We start from the raw sequence: 19,962 nt of genomic DNA, 5'->3' as shown, positions 1-19,962 counted from the left end.
GTCTAGTCTCCAGTTGCTGGAGTCCTTGAAATTCCTGGAGAACCAGTCCGCTACACCATAGCTTAAACCTGGAATGTGTTCCACTATAACTGATACTCCTTTTTTCAAGCAGTATCCCCAGAAACCCTTCGCCAGATCCGTAAGGCCTTTGGAATGGGGTCCACCCAGTTTGTTGACATACCGTACTGCTGACACATTGTCCATACGTTACACATTACACAGCATTTCATTGATTTCTGGGTGAAGAAGTGAACTGCAAATGAACCTGTTAGTAATCCTAAGCAGTTGATATGCAATTTCTTCTCTTGATCTGTCCAGTGACCTCCTGTTGATGAGTTTCCACATCTCGCTTCCCATCCTTCCAAACTCACATCCGATGCTATTACTAGGTCTGGTTCTTCCCCAAAAATGGCTCTGCCATTCCATGCCTCCGCATTCTTCAACCACCAAAGGAGTTCCCTCCTTGATTCTTGGTCTAGAGATACTATCTGGGAATACGATTGTGTTGACCTCAGTGCCCTTGCTTTTAGCCTCTGCAATGCTCGATAGTGTAGTGGCCCAGGGAAAATAGCTTTTATTGTGGACGATAGGAGACACAGGATCCTTGCTAATATTCTTAGTGGGAAAGTCTTTTTTAAGAGTAATTTCCTTAGTTCTTTTCTTACTTTCCTTACCTTGCCTCCTGGTAATTTCAGTACTGCTTTTACAGTCTCTACCACAACGCCCAGGAATTGTGTCTGTTGGCTTGGTACTGTACAAGATTTTTTCTTGTTTATAATCAACCCTAGGTGTTCTAAGAGTTGTATAGCGAGGTCTGTATGAAGGGAAACATTCAGTTTTGATTGAGCCATTATAAGTATATCGCTCAGATATATAATTAATCTCACTGCCCTTCCCTGAGCCAGGTAGTCATGGGACATAGTACCTTGGTGAAGCACCAAGGGGCGGACGATAGTCCAAAAGGGAGACTGCGAAATTGGTATAGCTTTCCCTCCCATGTAAACTGGAGGAATTTTTGGTGAGGTCCCCAGATTGGGATTGTCATTTAGGCTTCTTTCAGGTCTAGTCTTGACAGCCAGTCCCCTTGCTTTAAGATGTCTTTTAAAAGATGCATCCCCACCATCTTGAAGTGGTGGTAGGTTACCCATTGATATAAATCCTTGAAATGTATAACGGGACTTTGTTCCTTGTTTTTCTATTCTACCAGGAAGATATTGCTGAGGAAGCCTAACTCTGAGCCCTCTATTATCGCTCCTTTCGTTAATAGGTCCTCTAACTCCTGAGAGACCGGTTTCTTGTCTTTCGATGAGCATGAAATCTCCCGTGGGTGTCTTGTTTGGGAAGGGGTGTTGAGGAATTCTATCTTGTATCCCCTCACTGTATCCAAGACCCAGGGGTCTTGAGTTACCAAATTCCAATTGCCAGAGAATTGGCGCAATCTGCCTCCCATCCTTGAGGGATATCTGAAAGGTCTTTCAAGGTTCCTGCCTGAGGAAAAAGAACGCTGTCTCTGCTTGCCTCGGAAGGGTCTTCCACTGTTCCTCTGTCTTTGAGGGCAGAAGTGTTGCTGGGTACCATATGTATTCTGGAAATGTCCGCCACAGCCCAGGAAGGGTCTGGAGGGAGGTAGTCCGCAGCCGGGGAAATGACCCCATATTCTCCTGGCCCTATCGTGGAACACCTTTTTTATTTCTTTTTGCGATCTCTGAATGGAGCTGAAGACGCCAACATATTTATCCATCTCCTTAATTAAATCTTCCCCGAAAAGTAGAAAATGACAACTAGGCCCTCCATCTATATTGGCTAAATCAATTAGCTTAGGGTCAAACTTAAGTAGAACCCTTTTCCTTATCTCTGTGGAGATTGCAGTATTGGCATTTCCTATGAGGCATATTGCCCTTTGAACCCATTCTCTTAGCTCCTTTGGGTCGATTGGGGTATCCCCTAGACAGGCTGACTCAGCCATCTCAAAAATCTTTGTAAGGGGGGCAATAGCATCAAGTAGGAGGCCCTGACAGGACTTCAGACCCTTATCCATGCCTTTCTTAGGGTCTTTAGCATTTTTTGCAATAAAGGCTACCACCTTAGGGTCAAGTTCAGGAGTCATAGCCACTTTATCAGGTAGTGAGGGTCATGGGCATTTGAAGCGTGGTCTGGACCTAACCTCTTTAGGTATTTCTTTCCTCAACCAAAATGAGAGGTAGTCCGCCACGTGTTGTGATGGTGTCCACTCCGGTGATAAGGGGTGTTTAATTAACTGAGGGTCGAACATTTCCACTCCAAATGGAACCACAATTCCCATTTTGGATCCTGAGGCCTTGGATGCCTCCTCAGAGCTTCCCATTCCTTTTACTTACACCTCTTCGACATCAGTGTCGAACTCAGAAGAGCAAGAAAGCTCGATTTCTGGTTCGCAATTATCTCCACTGTTGATGTGGATAGGGCGCTCGGGGCCTATGTCTTGCCTATCTGGGGTGCCCGAGGCACCAATCTTGTCACCGCCTTGAGAGCGTGATGAGAGGTTGGAGGTTTTACTTTTCTTTGCACTCTTAGGTTCATTTCCCCCAGAAGCCCTCTTCCGTGGAGCCTTACATGCTCCTTTTTGGCCACTAGTGGATGGCCGTGCTAGATTGGAGATGGAATCTCATTTTTTATTGATGGTTTCATCAATTGAGCCCAAACCCTTTTCTAGAGCCTTGTTAACCAGCTCCTCCAATTTATCCTCAATATTTACTTGAGGTGGGGGTGCAGACATTCTGTTAAAGTGTTAACATTTCTTAAATAAAAAACTATAAATAGATAGGGTAGTTAATAATTAATTAAAGAGACGGAGTGGCTATTCCTTATTAGTCCTAACTTGTCCCCCTCTATTTTGATTTTTGAAGAAGCTTACAAAAAAGCCTTGGTAGCATGTTCCTACCCAGCGTAGGAGAGATGCCCCAAAATCAGCTGTTCATCTGCTAGAGACAGTTGACTTGTGTGGTAACTGCCGGTAAGATAACTTGTAGAAAAACTGTAACTGACATGTATTTTTCCCGATTTAAGAAAATGGAGGCTGTATTATGGACACTAGTGTTGTCCCAAGCCTTTAAAATGGCTGCCACGCACGTAATGAGCGTGTGTGGCCGCCTGCCAAGGTCCTTTCTTCTATGTGGCTAGAGCTGGCCCTCCTCTGCGATACTGATCGCACTGAGGGGGCCGGCTTGGTGCGTATAGCTCCGCTCGCCTATTTGCTCACTTCCCCGCCTCCCTAGCAGAGAGAGTGGGGCTTGGAGTGGCGGGGAGACTGAATCGGTAGAGGCATATCGGCACGAGAGACCACGTTTGACAGCGCACCTCGAAAGGAATGCTTCTGCACGAGGTGGCCTGCATCGACGGCCGGTAGAAGAGTTTTTATTTAAAAATAAATGGATTTGAATAGTGAATCTGGTTCAGAATAAAACCAGAGGGTAAAGTAAGAAGGTTTATGGGAGTAAAATAAGGTATTTAACCCGTGGAAGGGGGGGGGGGGGTGTAGAGACAGTAGAAAATGTAAAATACACAAAGTGTTGAAAGAAGAAAATCTTGTACTCTAAATAGTACCTAACGATAAAACTACTTTCAAATAAACCTTATAAATATTGTATAAGTAAACAGCATGCAGTAATAGAGAAAGTATATAAGAGGTCTAAGCTCTTAAAGGATGATACTTATCTGTGTGAGCAGCAGCAACAAAGAAGGAAGATGGCTCCTTGGGGGGGGGACTTTATACCATATTGGAATGTTCATTGAAGTTCTGTCTTCTTCAATTGTTGCTGCTGAGCTGTGGCAATAAAGGAGATTTGCATAATGTTAGCCTCCATGTCATGCCATAAAATTAAATGCCGGTGCCAAGCACCGGAAACCACTGGCTTAAATTAAGCACTGAATTTGGATGTAATTATGCATTCACACATGTTTGTGCACTCAATGGTCTGCTGCCTCCCGTGCGCCTGCAATAAGCCTACAAATGATGTGTAAATATGTATTCAAAATTCAAGGTCATCAGAGCTGTGAGGTCCACGGGAGTGTCTGCTTCTAGGCACTTTGCAATTCATTTCGAGATGACGATAGCAGTGCATGCTCTTTCAGGATAAATGCGCGGCTGGAGCGCCTACATATGGAATACTCCTGGCTCCGTTCCAGGGTGCACGCTTCAGCGCTGCTTCATATTCTTCGCTTCTCTGTGCACGCCCTGGCTTCCTTCCCAATACTACCGGCCGCCGTTTGCACTCTCTGTAGCTCGGTAAGATGACAAGAGCTGTGCTGCCCTGAGAAACTGTGTCTGCGGCTGATGGAATCATTACTCAGAAGGGTTAGACAGAAAATGGCAGGTAAATATGAGGGTTAATGGACCTGAACTGCAGTTTACCAGACAGTGTTACTTTTAAGGTGTACTATCGACCTATAAACCACAAGCCCTCGGGCTCCAAAAATGAGATAAGGGACAAGGGCTCATAAAATACAAACTTAAGTGATCCGAGGCTAAACCGTTTCTTCTGCGCCTGTGTGCGCGAAGAGGATTCCAGTTATAGTCTCTAGAGTCTAGACTCTAGGAGCACTCCTGTGTTACATTTGTCAATTTCTAATTACATGCGTGAAAAAGTAGTCCTTCACGTGTAATTCTGTACAATGTACAATTGTGAATGCGACAATGGGCTGTATTACTGTGATTGCATTATTATATTTGTAATTTTTTTCACCATTTGGAAACACATTTTCCCTTCAGGAGACAACCTTTCCTCAAAATCCATTACAATATTGGGGATGTTACCTTTCCATTTCCCCGGTGTTACTGGATGTATCACTGCCCCGGAGTAAACCTCCAACTGTTTAAAGATAAGAATGGGTTGTGGAGAGGTTTGTGAATATTGTGCCGGTGTTTCCAACTGTCATAGTATCCCCTATGAGAACATTTACACATGCATAACATTACACCACTGGGATACTATTAGGCATGAGTAAATTGCAACAAGAATTCAAATTCAGGTTGTGTGAACTTCAAAAGTGACTCATAAGTTAAACCACTAGCACAACTAAGGTTCAACTTACATGTGCCATCAGCATTGTGAATCGAATCCTGCAATTCCACAGGCTCACACCAATGTTTTCTATTGCAAACATCAGCTTTGATGTTTTACCTCGGTAGTTCGTATATGATTTTTTTTTTACTCCAAGCAAGATCGCCATTTGTGGTACCGAAAATGTGGAAAGCAGGTCCCCGTGTTATTATATCTATTGGCTAATTTTAAAACACTGATTTCTCTAGAAATCGTGCACCGTGGTCAAGAGTTTGAAAAGTCTCTCTTAAAAGCATTGGTCATTGTATTGCGCACTGTCATCTGTTAAATGCATTGATAACTTGCATTTACTCTTCCATAGGTGAACTTTAAAAACTGCGTCTTTCCAAGAACATATCCAGTTACACTAACTCAATGATGTGGCATGGTCATGGATCCTTCTCTTCGGCAACATGCTTCTTACACACAGAAGAATGAAAGTAGCAGCAATGATGGTGCTTGGCACCGGGGCAGTGTCTGAAATGCAATCCAGTGCCTAGCACCAACCAGCTGCATTTGAATAACTGCCACAGTGCAATGGAGTAATTGGCTAAAACGTTGTCCTAGGAGGTGGATATGGGCTCGGCTGTGTGACTTCTAATTGAGCTGCCATTTCAGGATGAGAGCCTGATGTGCTATTATTCCATTTGCAAAAAGTGTGTACCAATTTGTCGCTGTGAGTGCTGGGTTGGCGTTTCAGTCACCCAGTAGAACTTGTGGAACCATTGTGTTGTCTCATTTCTTCTTGGAATGTTTAAGGATTACCATTGTCAGTTGCTGCAGAGTCGTTGACTCATTAACACTGCTGGGCAGTACCTGTATGAAACCAATACATCTATACATTGATTTAACTATATGTGTAGCTACTTACTACAGAATTGTGCACCAAGTTTTTGCGAATTGAACAGTATTTTGCAAACCAAACTATGGGACAGATGTACTAAGGCTTTCTGCAGTCGCAAAGGGTCCGGTTTGCAAAATCAGACAGTTTGAGACCACAAAATGACCTTTACTATGTACCAAATTCAAATTGGGATTCGGTAACACTTACCAAATCGCAATTTGGGTTTGCATCTACACACTGAATAATTATTTAGAAGGGGAGTGTTTGGGGCGTCGCTTCCAAATAGCGATTTAGACCAAAATGCTTTCTCAAAACATTAATATTTTTCCAACTACACAAAAGTAGTGATAACCCATTCGCAAATGAAGAGGGATCCTGAAGAGACCCGTTCCACTTTGTGTATGTTGACAAAAAAACTTTTACAAGTAGGCGGTGGACAATGGACCACTGCTGGGTCTTAAAAAAAAATTGTAAAACTTTTCCCTTGTCCTGCTGGGGAGCATATCCTCAGCCTCAGGCCCCCTGCTGCCAGGAACTCCTGAGAACCTGGACGGGACGCCCTGACCTGGTGCCTCTGCCCCGCAGTGACTGGGCAGGTGCAGGGAGAGTCTGAGAGGTGAGACCTTGTGGGAAGTTGTGATAAGAGCAGCATGACCACCTGATTGATGTACCGGCACAGTTGGGCAGCTTCTCTTGGGAAGCAGTGTGATGCCCGTAATACTGTGGATGATGGTTTCTTGTGATTGCCAGTGAAGCCTGTCCCCTGTTTGGGGTTGTAGTTCCTTGTATGTGAGGATCTGACTACTGGGGGGGGCCCGGGGTGAGACACATCTGAAGTATCACTGGTCCTGCTGCCTGTAGGGAAGAGACTTGCACACTGGCAGCAATTTGGAATTTCTAGGTGAGCAGAAGCGCAGGGTGCGGAGGTTTCTGAGGACAGTAATGCCATGATGAGAGATAAAGGGCTGAAACAGACCCAGACCAACAAAATTGTCAACTATACACATGCATTCCCAATGACAGAAAAAGCTGGAGAGGTACAGGCGAAGTCCTTGATGACCCGGGCAGCAGATCATCCTGATAGGGACCCATAGCTGTCTGATTTGATGGAGGCCATCAAGGGCTCAAAAGCTGAACTGGCTGCAAAAATAGATTTGGTGGCCATTGATGTCAACTTGGTCAGAGCTGATCTTCATAAGGTAGTGGACCACGTGATGACCATGGAGGGTCAGGTGGGGGACCTACAGAGAGAAGTGGCTACCCTCTGGAAAACAGTATCAGTACGGCTGGAGGACCATGTTGAAGTCTCTAAAGGGAGATCCAGGAGGAATAATTTGCGATTCGTGGGTTTTCCCGAGAAGGCAAAGGGTGAGTCCACAGAACTCTTTCTTGAGGAGTGGCTAGGTAAAATTATACAACCCATACAATTTGTCCAAATTCTTCACGGTTGAGCGGGCACATAGAGCCTTGTGCAGCTGCTGCGCCCAATTTTGCAGCCGCTCTGCTATTATTGCCCTCCTGTTCAATTTCAGATACCATGATGCGATTTTACAGTAGGCCTGTATGAGAGGCCAGCTAAAGTTCCAAAGGTCCAAAATCAGTGTCAAACATTCTTGGCTATCAAAAAGAGACTGCGCAATCTCAACCTGCGCTACAGCTTGATGTTTCCAACAAACCTCCGGGTGATCCACGGCGGTAGGATAAATTATTTCTTCACAGCAGATGAGGCCAGTGACTGGGTGGATGCGCTGCCTGGAGAGTTCTCCTGGATATGGACGAACTCTGGGGCACCTTCCCTGGCAGTACAGAGTCAATCGGCCCACATTAGGAAGAAAACTGGTAAAGGTAGACGCTCAGACACTTCAAACGTGCCGGGCCGCATAGTGGTGTGCTCAGATGGCACCCTTAGAGACACAGAGGTCCTCCCAGGTTCACAAGACTCTTTTCTGGATAGATGTAGCGGCCCTGAGTCTGTCACGGACACCGCAGATGGGGGTCCGGTGTGATCTCTCCATAGGGCGCAGTGAATAAAGTCAGATCGAGTTGTACCGCAGAGGGATTTTTTATGCTACAGCAGTATCCATGCTTGGCGACGATATGTATGTCCAAAGGAACTATATGTTGGGGGCCTTTGCTCCAGGATAATAATGTCTTTGTATCCCTGCTCAGGGTCTGCTGCTTGGGAATGTTGGTACTTTCTGATGGTCCTTTGGGTGGGAGGTTTTCTCACTTTCTCCCTCGCTTCATTTCTCCTCCCTTCTCAATGTAGGAGGGAACCGAAGGGGACAACATAATGCATACCTGAATATTTGCGCAATGGAGATAGGAGTAGGGGCTGGCAGGGGCTATAGGGATAAGGGGTCTAGGCACTGAGGTGGCTATGCTGGCACGTTGTCTTGCGGCCGCCACAGAGTGCTGATCTCTAGCCGAGCGTTTAGTTGTTTGTTTCTTTTATTCTTAGTTTGAAAAGCATACAGAACAATTGGAATGGAGCAGGAAACACATGTTTTTGCACTGCCTAGTAATAGACAGGGCGAGTTTGACTTACTGCCCATGTGGAGGGGGAGTTGGGGGGAGATGATGTTTCGTTCTCTGCACAGTTAAAAGGGATGATTTTTTCTTTTAAACTTTATTTATAGATTTTGCATCATTCAACAATATGAAACATGTGCAGGGCAGCACATAGCTTCAGCAGATCAGGAGCATGTTAACAGGCTAGCATAATCACAGTCGACAGCAGGCATCAATGCATGACATCTTTACACATTGTAAAGTTTAGGCAATAGATATCCTAACACAAGTTCGTTATCACAGCAAACATTTAGTAGATTTACCTAAGGGTGCGTGTGCGCTTTATTCATAGTGCAAGTCGTCTGGTGGGGTCAATCCTAATGTCTAAGTGTAGTGTATTATTTAGATGTGTTACTCTGCCCTCCATGAGCTCAGAGATATAGTTAGGATCTAGAGATAGGCGACATGGAGGTTAGGGGTTGTGTGGTTGTTGTCGCTGCACGTGCCCCAGCCCATGCAACGAACAGGGCCCATATGTCCTTGGGCCTTGAAGCCATGGGCATTAGGTCCCAATATGCCGTCGGCATCTCCTGGCAATATGTGATATTGTGTACCCAGGTGTCAGCTTTGGGTGCCCTGGATGAACCCCAGTGCAGCGCAATGCGACGTTTGGCCAGGAGTAGCATCATGGCCGATAGTTGGCCTGCCCCCGGAGGAGCATCGGCTACATGCCCCAATAGGGCCGTTAGGGGAGTGCAGTCCAAATGAAATCCTGTCATTTCGTCAATAATGTCAAATACCTTGTCCCAGAATTGTGATAAGGTTTGGCAGGTCCACGGCAGGTGGAGAAAGGTGGGCTGTGTGCCAGCGCATTTCCAGCATTTTGTGTCAGGGCGAAGCCCCATTTTGTGGAGTTGTATTGGTGTGCGATATAGCCTGTGAGAATACTAAAAAAAATGAATGAGCCTCAGCTTGTAGTTGGGGGAAACATACCTAAGCTGTGAGCAGCAGAAAGCCCATTGTTTTGCAATTGGGGGAGGGTCCAAGTCGTTTTACTCTAGTGCTTTAGGTGTCGTGATCGGTGAGGTCAGCTGTGTGGAGTTATAGATACGTGTGATTAGTCTTCTAGGCGACGGGTTTGCCAATATGTTCTCTAGTGCAGCCAGGGGCGGCAGTGCAGTGGGGAAGGCAGTGTAAATTGGTTTACAGCCCGCTCTCAGCGGTAGTAGGGGAAGAGTTCAAGAATAGGTGTCTGGGCGCTTCTCAGAGCTTAGTGGTCTGGCAAGGAACACGTTAAAAGGGATGATTAGCTGCTCATGTGCATGGATGTGATGGCGTGTGGAGTGGATGGGTTTGTTCAAGGATCAGAAACCTTGTGCCAATAGTGCAACATATGAATGATGGCGGATGAGGTACTTACATTCCAGACGTGGAATGTCAGGGGTCTGGCGCAGCTGGAGAAAAGACGCAGGATGTACCCGTACCTCAAATGATATTGTATATCTGTGGCCTTCTTGCAGGAGATGCGTGTGCGGGGAGGCCTATATTTGACTGCGGAAATGATAGAAGCAGGCGATTGTAACTGTGTGTTGGATGGGATGCTTGATCGAGAACCCACCCCCGCACCCCGGGGAAACACAAAACCGCACATGACCGGGCAACGGAGAGAGCTTTTGCAGAGCTTCGGCCTAACAGATGTATGGAGAGGCACCCGAACACCAGATTACTCTGTTATACTCCAACCCCAAGAACGTATAGCCAACTAGATTACTGTCTTGTTACCCCTGGACTTGGTCAACAAATCGGGGAGGTTTCCTACCTGGCGCAGTACATATTTGACCACTCTCTGCTCCTGGTGTGCCTGTCGAGGGGGGACGTGTTCACCTGGTGGTGCCGCTGTGGCACATGCGCGATGGCACTGACAGAGCCACCTTTTGCAGAAGCAGTATGGGAGGGGGTCACTGATTATTTCTTGGAAAACTGGGGCAGCTCGAGTAGCAAAGCCCATGACTGGGAGGCAATGCAATGAAGGTAGTGATCAGAGGGATCCTTCTGACGACCACGCATGGTGTCAGGCAGCAGCTAATCGAAGGCCTGACCAGTGAAGACTCTCGACTGCTCGACATTGAAAGGGAGCTTCCCTCTCAGCCACAGCGACTTGAGGACTGGTGACACACCCGTAGTGATCTCTTAGATGACTGGCGCGGGCTGGAAAAATATACTTATACAGTATGCAGAGATTGCGACAGGGCAGGCACCCTGCTAGTGCACCTAGTGCGACAATACGAGTCCCGGGAACCGATACTTGTGCTGCGAGATAGGAATGGTAACTTAGTCAACTCCCAGAAAGCAATAAATGAAGTGTTTTTTGCTCACCTCGAAGGGGTACATGCGAAGTGGAGAGGGTGGCTGGTGGACTACAGAAAGGCCTTATTGGCTGGAGTAGACATCCCTAGGTTGGGTGCAGAGCAGAGGGTAGCCAATGAGAAAAACATAACGAAAGAAGAGGTCCTAGCAGCACTACGGCATCAGAAACCTGCAAAAACACCAGGAGGCAATGGCCTGCCAGCTGAACTTTACTATAAATTTGCTGATATGGTAGTTGATAAACTTCTGGATGTATTTCAGGAGGCACTCAGCACCGGCATCTTCCTAACACCAGGCGGGAGGCCCTCATACATCATAGTGCAATACCGAAGCCGGGCAAGGATCCAGTGGAAGTGTCGTCTTACAGGCCACTCTCACTCCTGAATGTAGATGTCAAAATACTGAGATTCTAGATGCCTGGTTGCTCCCATATTTTCCAACACTGATACATGAAAATCAGTGCAATCCTACAGAGAAGCACCATGTACAACCTGCGCAGATTGCTACATGTTATTCACGCTCCATGTGTGTTTGAGGGGTCATATGCACTTGGCATTCCTTGATATTGCGCAGGTGTTTGACTCTGTCACGTAAGAATTCCTTTGGTGCATGTTAGAGAAGGTGCGTCTTGGACCCAAGTATGTATCATGGATTAAATTACTCTACGTAGAGTCGTCTGTTAGGGTTCGGACGTGTGGACTGGTGTCTGCGAGATTCCAGCTGAGTCGCAGTACCAGGCAGGGCAGTCATCTGTTGCCCCTGTTGTTCACCCTGGCTGTGGAACCACTGGCGGTGCTGCTACGTCGCAGGCTTGTTGAACCTAGGGAGATCCTTGTGGGTGACACTACTCATGTGGAGTCTCTTTATGCCAATGATGCCCTTGTGTACCTGCAGAGCCCGGGAAACTCAGTCCTGGTGCTCCTGCGTACTTTGGAAGACTTCGGTGAGTTGTGAGGACGGCGGGTGAGCCCGCACAAATCCCAGTTGTTGCTGTTGGGTGGCCTGTCTGCCATGAACTTTGAGATGCTGCCACTGGTAGAACTACCATGAGGTGAAGAGGGGATATGGTATTTGGGTATTAGGATAGCCTGTGGGAAGCAGCAATTCCTGGATCTTAATATCAGCAGGGTACTGAAGGGCTACGTATGCTGATATGGTTTTGGAGAGACCTTCCTCTCTCGCTGATGGGCAAGGCTTCACTAGTCAAGATGGTGGTACTACTGCGGTTTTTATACATTCTGCAGGGCACATTGTATAAACTCCCCAGGAGATATTTCAAAGAATTGTACAGTTTGATTATAGACCTCCTATGGGCCACTAAAAGGAAATGGGCAGGCATTGCCATGTTGAAACAGATGTGGGAACGGGGAGGGGTTGAACTTACCAACCTGGAACATTACATTACAGCCCATCTCTAACATGTGATCTTCTGGCTAGATGAAGGGAACAACTGGGAGAAGAGACTTCTGAGGGGCACACATGGGGACACCACACTTCCTGAGCTGCTCATGTGTAATGTACGAGTATAGGCGGTGATGCCGTTCCTGGTTAGACATGTGAGCCGAACAAGGGAACAGACAGTCTTGAGGGTGCTGTGGGGTATGCCTTATGCACGTGATAGTAGCCGATCTGGGCATTTAAACCATTTGCGGCCATAGTAGAGGTAATGTATGTGCAGAAGTAGCAGGACAGAGGTTGCAAAGTCCCGGGTAATCTCTATCTAGGGGGCCAGTTTATTACGCAAGAAGATGCAGTGGATTCCTTTGCATTAGGGACGGGACAATACTTACAGTATGCCAAGATATCGGCTGCAGCCCGTGAGATTTGGCCTTGTTTTCCCGATGAGCTACTACCCTAGCAAACACTAACCAGTATGTTGGTATTGTCCACGGGTTGTAAAATAATATCGCATCTATTGCGGGCGCCTTGAGAGGATCTGCCAAAAATAGTACCCAAGATGCATGGAAAGTGGGAGGAGATGTAGGGGGAGGCCCTCACCATGTGTGACTAGGAATAAGTCGATGTGGAAGTGCGCACTGTGAGCTCTAATGCTCACTTTAAACTGATACAATATAATCTGCATAAAGGGTATTGGGTATATAGGAAGTAGTGGCGCCTAGCAAGTGCGTATAGAGTATTAGACTATAATAGTAGATATGGTGCTAAACAGGAAGGGGAAACCCTTAAAAACCCCTTAGTGTGTGTGGGACGAACCCAACAACAAAGGAATGCAGTATAGTCCTGTGCACACATATACAATAAACCAGTAGCCTGGTCTTTGCTTCCAAAAAGAATAAAAGAACTTCATTTCCATCGATGACTTTGATTGTTCCTGTTTTTCTCCACGACAGTATCTACTGGTTTATTGTATATGTGTGCACAGGACTATACTGATACAATATAACTACACTCACCGAGCATATCTCTCGCCAAAAGCCCTAGACAACATATACCCTACACAATCTGACAGATGTCCGCGCTATGTAGGCCCTGTAGCGGAGTTTGAGCATGTGGTGTGGAGTTGCCCCCTAATAGTAGAAGTCTTGCAGAGTTTAAATGTAGCAACTGGATGGGAGGTTCCGCATAATCCAAGGGTGATCTTGTTGGGAAAAAGAAACTTAGCCTCAGGTTTCTGATGCCAGGCTTGGTATTGGCTAAACAACAGATAGTGATCAAATGGATTAGCACACACCCTCCCACATACACTGAGTGGTTGTGTGATTTGTCTGAATGGGCAGTAGTGGAGGAGGTCAGCGCCCGCAAGATGACTTGGCAGCATGGAGGCAGATGTTGGTAGACCTGCCAAGTGACGTATCAGCCGAAACTGGAACTGGCAGTGAGACATAGGAAAAAACACATTGAGAGTACAAGACGAATGATTAAAGTAGTGGAGGGACAGTAATGTTGGGCTCTTATGAAGAAGTAGGACCACAGACAGAGTGAAAGGAAAACTAGAGTTACAGGTACAAAACTGCAGTGAGCGGTGCGACAGCTACACCACATGTTTATTGATATGGTACCTAATAGTAAGAAGAATGATTATTGCATCACCATTTGAGCAGTTAAGGAGTGTGGGAGGAATTGGAGAATTTACACATGTGATCCAGATGTATCAGACATTGATGTAATGTACAACACATGTGAAAACCAATAAAAATATTTTGAAAAGGAAAAAAAATGTTGGTTTCAAATTTTGATCAGTATTTTGCGACCAGTGTTTAGTACATCTAGACTCATGAATTCATAGGTTGGTTCACAAAATATAGAAAGGCAGGGGGTTGCAGAACAAATAGACTACTTAATATTCATTAGGCAGATTACAATTTGCTACACCTCCCCTGTGACTGACTACAATCACAGGGATGTGACCTGCAAGGGACAGCAGACCATTATTCGTATGCGCATTCCAAAATTGAAAACTTAGAGGGAGCAGGCAGTGGTCCCTTTATGACTGCCTTCTCCCGCAGTGGCTGCCAACACAATTCCCAAATGGGAAGGAGTGCTTAGGGTCAGTAGCGGCTGGCAGGGAGAGAAGGGGTGATACAAAATATTTTTTTTTTTTAAAAACACTTAACTCCTCGCCGCGTCTCTTCTCCGTCGTCTCTCTGCGGCTGGAACCAGGAAGCACACAGGCTCCCTCCCCTAAGCCAATTAGAACGCTGCAATGCAGCATTGTGATTGGTCTGAGCGCCGTGGTGCAGCGCTCAGAAGGGGAATGGGAACCTGGGCATGTTCCTCACCAGGCTGTGTAATGCAGCCTCGTGGGGAACATGCAAAGTGTGCATGACTGTTTGGCCGGCTCAAGCCGGCCAGCCAAACAGCCATGCACATTTGCAGTGAGGAAACCACTTCTCCCCCTGTGCAACCAGCCCCGCCCCGCCCGAGCTAACCCAGCCGCGAACCTACGAAAAATAAAATGATAACAACAATGTCATTATCATTTCATTTTTCCATCTCTGAGAGCAGTGAGGCGACGCTCTTCTGCCGTAGAGGAGGAGCTGCCCCTGCTTAGGGTATCCCTTCCCCTTTGCGAATACGTTACCACTACCAACCCAGGTCAGGGGGTCGGTAACTCATCAACTATTTCCGAATCATAAGTAGGAGGGGGACAGCCCTCCAATGCCCCCTCCTATTTCCTATTTGGAAAGGATCACAAAAGTCCTTTTACTTGTCAGAAATAATTTTCTGATTCGTAAATGGGCTTTTGTACATAAAGAAAAGCCCTTTTGTGGTCGCAAACCCAGTGATTTTGTCAACTGCAGATTTGAGGTTGCAAAACAGATTTCTACATGAGGCCCAATGTTCTTTTTAACGATTGTATGCATAATGTTTTTGAACTATAGCACAGTGGTGCTATATTCAGCATTTCTCCTTTTGTGTTGAAGATTACTGCAGAGCTAATCTCAGCCCAGCTATGCCCAATTGAGTCATATGTCATTTGAAAGAATAACAAGCACAGATGATAAATCTGCTTTTAGATAAACCATCGCTGGCATGATTTCCGAGAACTGATTTTCTTCTGTTTCCATGAAAGAAGCAGAAAAAAGTATTGGATGTCCACTCCATTTAGATTCTTGTAACCCACTACTGTCACAGCAGAAGAGAGCGCCTCATGTTAGTCGTAGGCATGGTATTGTAACAATTGAGAGATTCACGAGTAAGAAATTAGAATGAATACAAATTTAAAAACACAAGTATGGGCAATGCCAATAGGTCTTGCTTTAATATGTTAACGCATGCAAACACAAGCAGTCACAAATCTGCACTTGTGCATGGCTGTGTTTGCATAAGTGGAGCCAGACTAATAGGGTATGCCAATGCTTATTAATTTTGGCATGTGTGATTAAAAATAGCCATTTTTCAAAGCAGGAAACGAAATACTGCATTGTAGAAATCAAGCAGAGGGTGCCTATTTTACTTCTAACGTGCATAGCTTCGTCAAGACATTCCCTCAAAGAACATTTGCCAGTTATACTAGACTCTACCCACATAACTACCACACTAACTAAAGTAGTTGAACAGAAGAAATAAGCAACAGACTGATTCCGATGTAATTGTGACATTATTGAATTACACTACAATGCATCTCTATTCTGCAAACACCCCAAATGTTTAATAAAAATGCATTAAAATGCCACTGTGATACCCCCAAACCATTTTCACTAGTTTTCTTGTTATAGTTTGTTTTTCTGGTATGAGTCATTGTAGACAGAGGAGACAAACTACGGTGATCTGTATATTTTTTAACCTAAAACTCATTCTTACAATTCTTTTGTAAAAGAAACTGTAAAGATCTTGTTTTTTTTAAACAAAATGTTTATTTTTATCAGATTACAGGCGTGGCAAGCCATTGTACAACAGAGATGCAAAAGTCTCCTGGTCCATTACTTACCCCTGCTATCCCACTAATCCGTTCAAAGGCCCATAATAACTCAAAAGAGATTTTTGCCATCGTACAGAGCTTTATGGCCCCTTCAGCTCAGAGTAGTACTCTGCCTGCGACGGCGGCATGGTGCGAGACGTTATCCAATTTTTTTCTGGATAAAATTCAAAGGATACAAGATAGCTTCATACGACCTGGTGCTCAAGCGTGCTCTTCTTTATCTGAGGCGTCTCGTGCTCCCATTTTTGAGGTTATTTCTTCTAATCACTCCTTGGCTAATTTTTCTCCGGTTGATCTGTCCTGTATGCTGAGAATTCTGAAGGGTCTGAAGTCTGGCTCTCCGGCGGACGCCTGCTCTGCAAGATTATTGGCTTCAGTGGCAGATGTGGTGAATGCTGAGGTCAATTGCATCATTAATCTTTCCTTGCGTGATGCTAGGGTTCCAAGTGCTTGGAAGCAGGCTAAAATCCTCCCCCTCTTGAAGAAATCCACCCTTAATCCCTCGACTCCGGGGAACTATAGGCCTATCTCTCTCCTCCCTAGTCTTGCTAAGGTGTGTGAGAAGATAGTGAACAGACAGTTGTCGGTGTATGTGGAGAGGGAGGGGCTTTTACATCCAGCTCAGTCGGGCTTCCGCCCCTCCTTTAGTACGGAAGGAGCTTTGGTGGAAGTGTCAGAAGCGATTCGGGAGTGCCTCGATGCCGGCGGGAGAGAAGCCTTAGTGCTGCTCGACCTGTCGGCTGCTTTTGATACGGTCCCCCATCCCCTACTGCTAGACAGACTGGCGGAGATTGGTGTTGTTGGTTCAGCCTGGGGTTGGATTAAGTCCTTCTTAAAGGGCCGGGTTCAGCAAGTATGGCTACCTCCGGCTGCCTCCTCACCTCAGCGGGTCTACACAGGGGTTCCCCAGGGTTCATCCCTTAGCCCCCTTTTGTTTAATATCTATTTCACCCCTCTCGTTATATTGGCGGAGGGTTTGGGGGCTAAGGTGATCGCCTATGCTGACGATACTCAGCTATTGTTCACCTGGGATAAGAACGTGGCAACTGTGGCCCCCGTTCAGTCGTGTCTATCTTCGGTCTTCAAGTGGCTGGCGACGGCCCAATTAAAATGTAACGAAGACAAGTCGGAGGTTCTTTTGTTTGGTAACTTTCCCACTGGGTTTAGAGATACGATCTGGCCAGTAGAGTTTCCACCTCCATTGTCCAATAGTCAGATCGCAAAGAATCTTGGAGTATGGTTTGATGGAAATCTTTCCTTCTCTAGTCAAGTTAAGAGACTTGTGGGCTGCTGCTTTGGGCTCCTTAGAGTCCTGAGAAGCTTTTTCCGCTTCTTCCTCAGGCAGCACGTGAATCTGTGGTACGTGGGCTCATTCACTCCCGTTTGGACTACGCTAATGCGCTCTATGTGGGGATTCCAGCTTATTCCCTCAATAAACTCCAAGTGGTGCAGAATGTGGCGGCCCGCCTAGCTCTCTAAGTGGTAGCTGTGGAGAGCAGCCTTCAGGCTTAGTCCAGAAGGAGTGTAAAGCAGCTTGTTTTACCAGTACTAATCATATAGTATAGGTTAAGTGAAAAAGAACCACAGAGTGTAGTTATAAAAATTTGTATTTATTATAATCACCCGCAAACACATTGCAATATGTCCCACCCAGAGATATAATGACAATACACACAATACTTTTGTAATAGAATATGCAAGTAGCAGGGAGAGACCAAACCATATACTAATAAAGTGGAATGCGAACCACGACCTATGTCGAGACTGGACCCAGAAGAGGTAGAAGAGTTGAGGACCCAAGGAACCACCCAATGTAAGTACCAAGGAACTCCACGGAAGCTGTGTGCAGAGTGGGAACACGACCGCATGCTCAATACAAGTCAATGGGTAAGTCTCAGTTGCAGTTTTTAAGAAGAAGGACCCTTCCCAGAAGACCCTGAAGAAACCCCGTGGAAGATGAAAGGTTGGAGAGTCACCCCACCTGTGGATACCCCAGGAAACATGAGCTGTCCCATTTCGGATGTCAAGAGCCTGGGGGTCGGAGTCCGTCGGGAGCACCAACAAGCCTTGGAAATGGCAACAAAAATAGTAGACGAAAAAGGTGCAGTGTCGGGACCAGCAAGGTCCAAGTGACTCACCACAAGCAGGTAAGTCAGAGCAGGCCCTGAGCAAGAGGAGCCCACTGGAGCCAAAGAAGATCCTCAAGAGGACCTACAGGCCAGAGGAACAGAAGTCGCAAGAGGACCTCGAGCAGCTCACCAATGATGAAGGCCCACTGTGCAGAGGATACGGTGAGGACGAAGATCTTGGTAGCAGGAGATGCTTGAAATTAGAGCTTCTTGGATCTTGAAGTTCTCTGGAGGAGATAGTCAACTAGCCTGACAACGGCAAGTCAACACAGTGCATAGGGGTACTATATCCCTGGTAGCGTCCGGTCAACAGCACTCTCATAGATGCATAGTGCTCCTAAAAGCCGTCATTTGTAGCATCTTGCCTATAGATTCTCTCTCCCTGCACTGATTCGAATCCTAGTACAGAAATAATGACACTGGCTTATGGTCCGAGATTATCCTGGCCAAAAATTCTACCTCATTCACCAATACCTGCACCCAGGAGAGCAAAAACATGTGTCTAGGCGGATGTGCAGCTCGTGTTGGCACGAAAAGAATGAGTAGTCTCTGTCCAGTGGGTGGGTGTGCCTTCACGAATCAATAAGCCCCCATTGTTCTTGCCATCCCGCAAATTTCTTTGCCAGTCTGGTGACCTGGGATTCCCTCAAGGGTGGATGAGATCTATCTAATGTAGGATCGGCAAAACAGTTAAAATCTCCACCCAGTAGACTAGAATACATCAGCTAGGGCGTTAACACCCAGGACAACTCCTCTAAAAAGATCGCCTGGTTCACATTAGGGGCATAAATACAAACATTGTCAAGTCCCGGCCTGCTAACATCCCCGTTGCCACCACATATCGTCCAGCTGGGTTAACCACTTCATGAGTTTTTTGGAATGGGGCCACAGGATGTACCCAGAGAGCTCCTCGTGCAAACGATGAGAAAGTGGTATAGTAAGTTTGGTCCTGCCAGCGCCTGTGGAGTGCTAACCCTTCCGCAGCCGTGAGGTAGGTCTCCTGAATTAAGCCACATGTGTCCCTCACCTCGTGAGACAGGAGTATAGTTTGTAAGATTTGGACATATTGTTGAGCTCCCTCACATTCCAGGACATGAATGTATACTTCAGAGAGGCAGCCATGGTACACTGTCATGAGAACTTTGAACTGCCAGGCAGCGGTCATGCCCCCACCTCCCTCCAGCCCCTCAGATTCTTGGCCACGTAGATACCCCACAAGCCCAACAAAAACAAAACAGATCTAACTCCACAACCCCAGGACTAGAAGATAACACCCCTGCATCCAAACCATCATCTCAACTTCAACTACACGTCAGTCAAATCAGGTAAGGTGGCAAACACCTGTACGTGCGCCGTCCGACCTCCCACCACCCCACCCATGTGCATCCTTTTCAAACATTCACATGGCTGAGGGGGGTCTGGCCCACTTAGCTGAGGGGGCTTGGCCCTCTTACAGGGATCTGAAGTCCCTGAAGACACTGAAGATACTGGCCCTCCTATAGGTCCCCCTGAACAGCCACACTCTGTTTGGGACTTTCAGTAGAATTCAGAGGAGATCATCCACTGTGCTGGGCATCACTTGGGACAATGCAGCATTGGGGCCCACTGAGGATATTGAGGCCCCATCAGAGTCGGTATCTATAGTTGCGT

Source organism: Triturus cristatus, chromosome 9 (assembly GCF_964204655.1).
Source record: "Triturus cristatus chromosome 9, aTriCri1.1, whole genome shotgun sequence".
Taxonomy (NCBI): domain Eukaryota; kingdom Metazoa; phylum Chordata; class Amphibia; order Caudata; family Salamandridae; genus Triturus; species Triturus cristatus.
Note: the sequence above shows the minus strand (reverse complement) of the source record.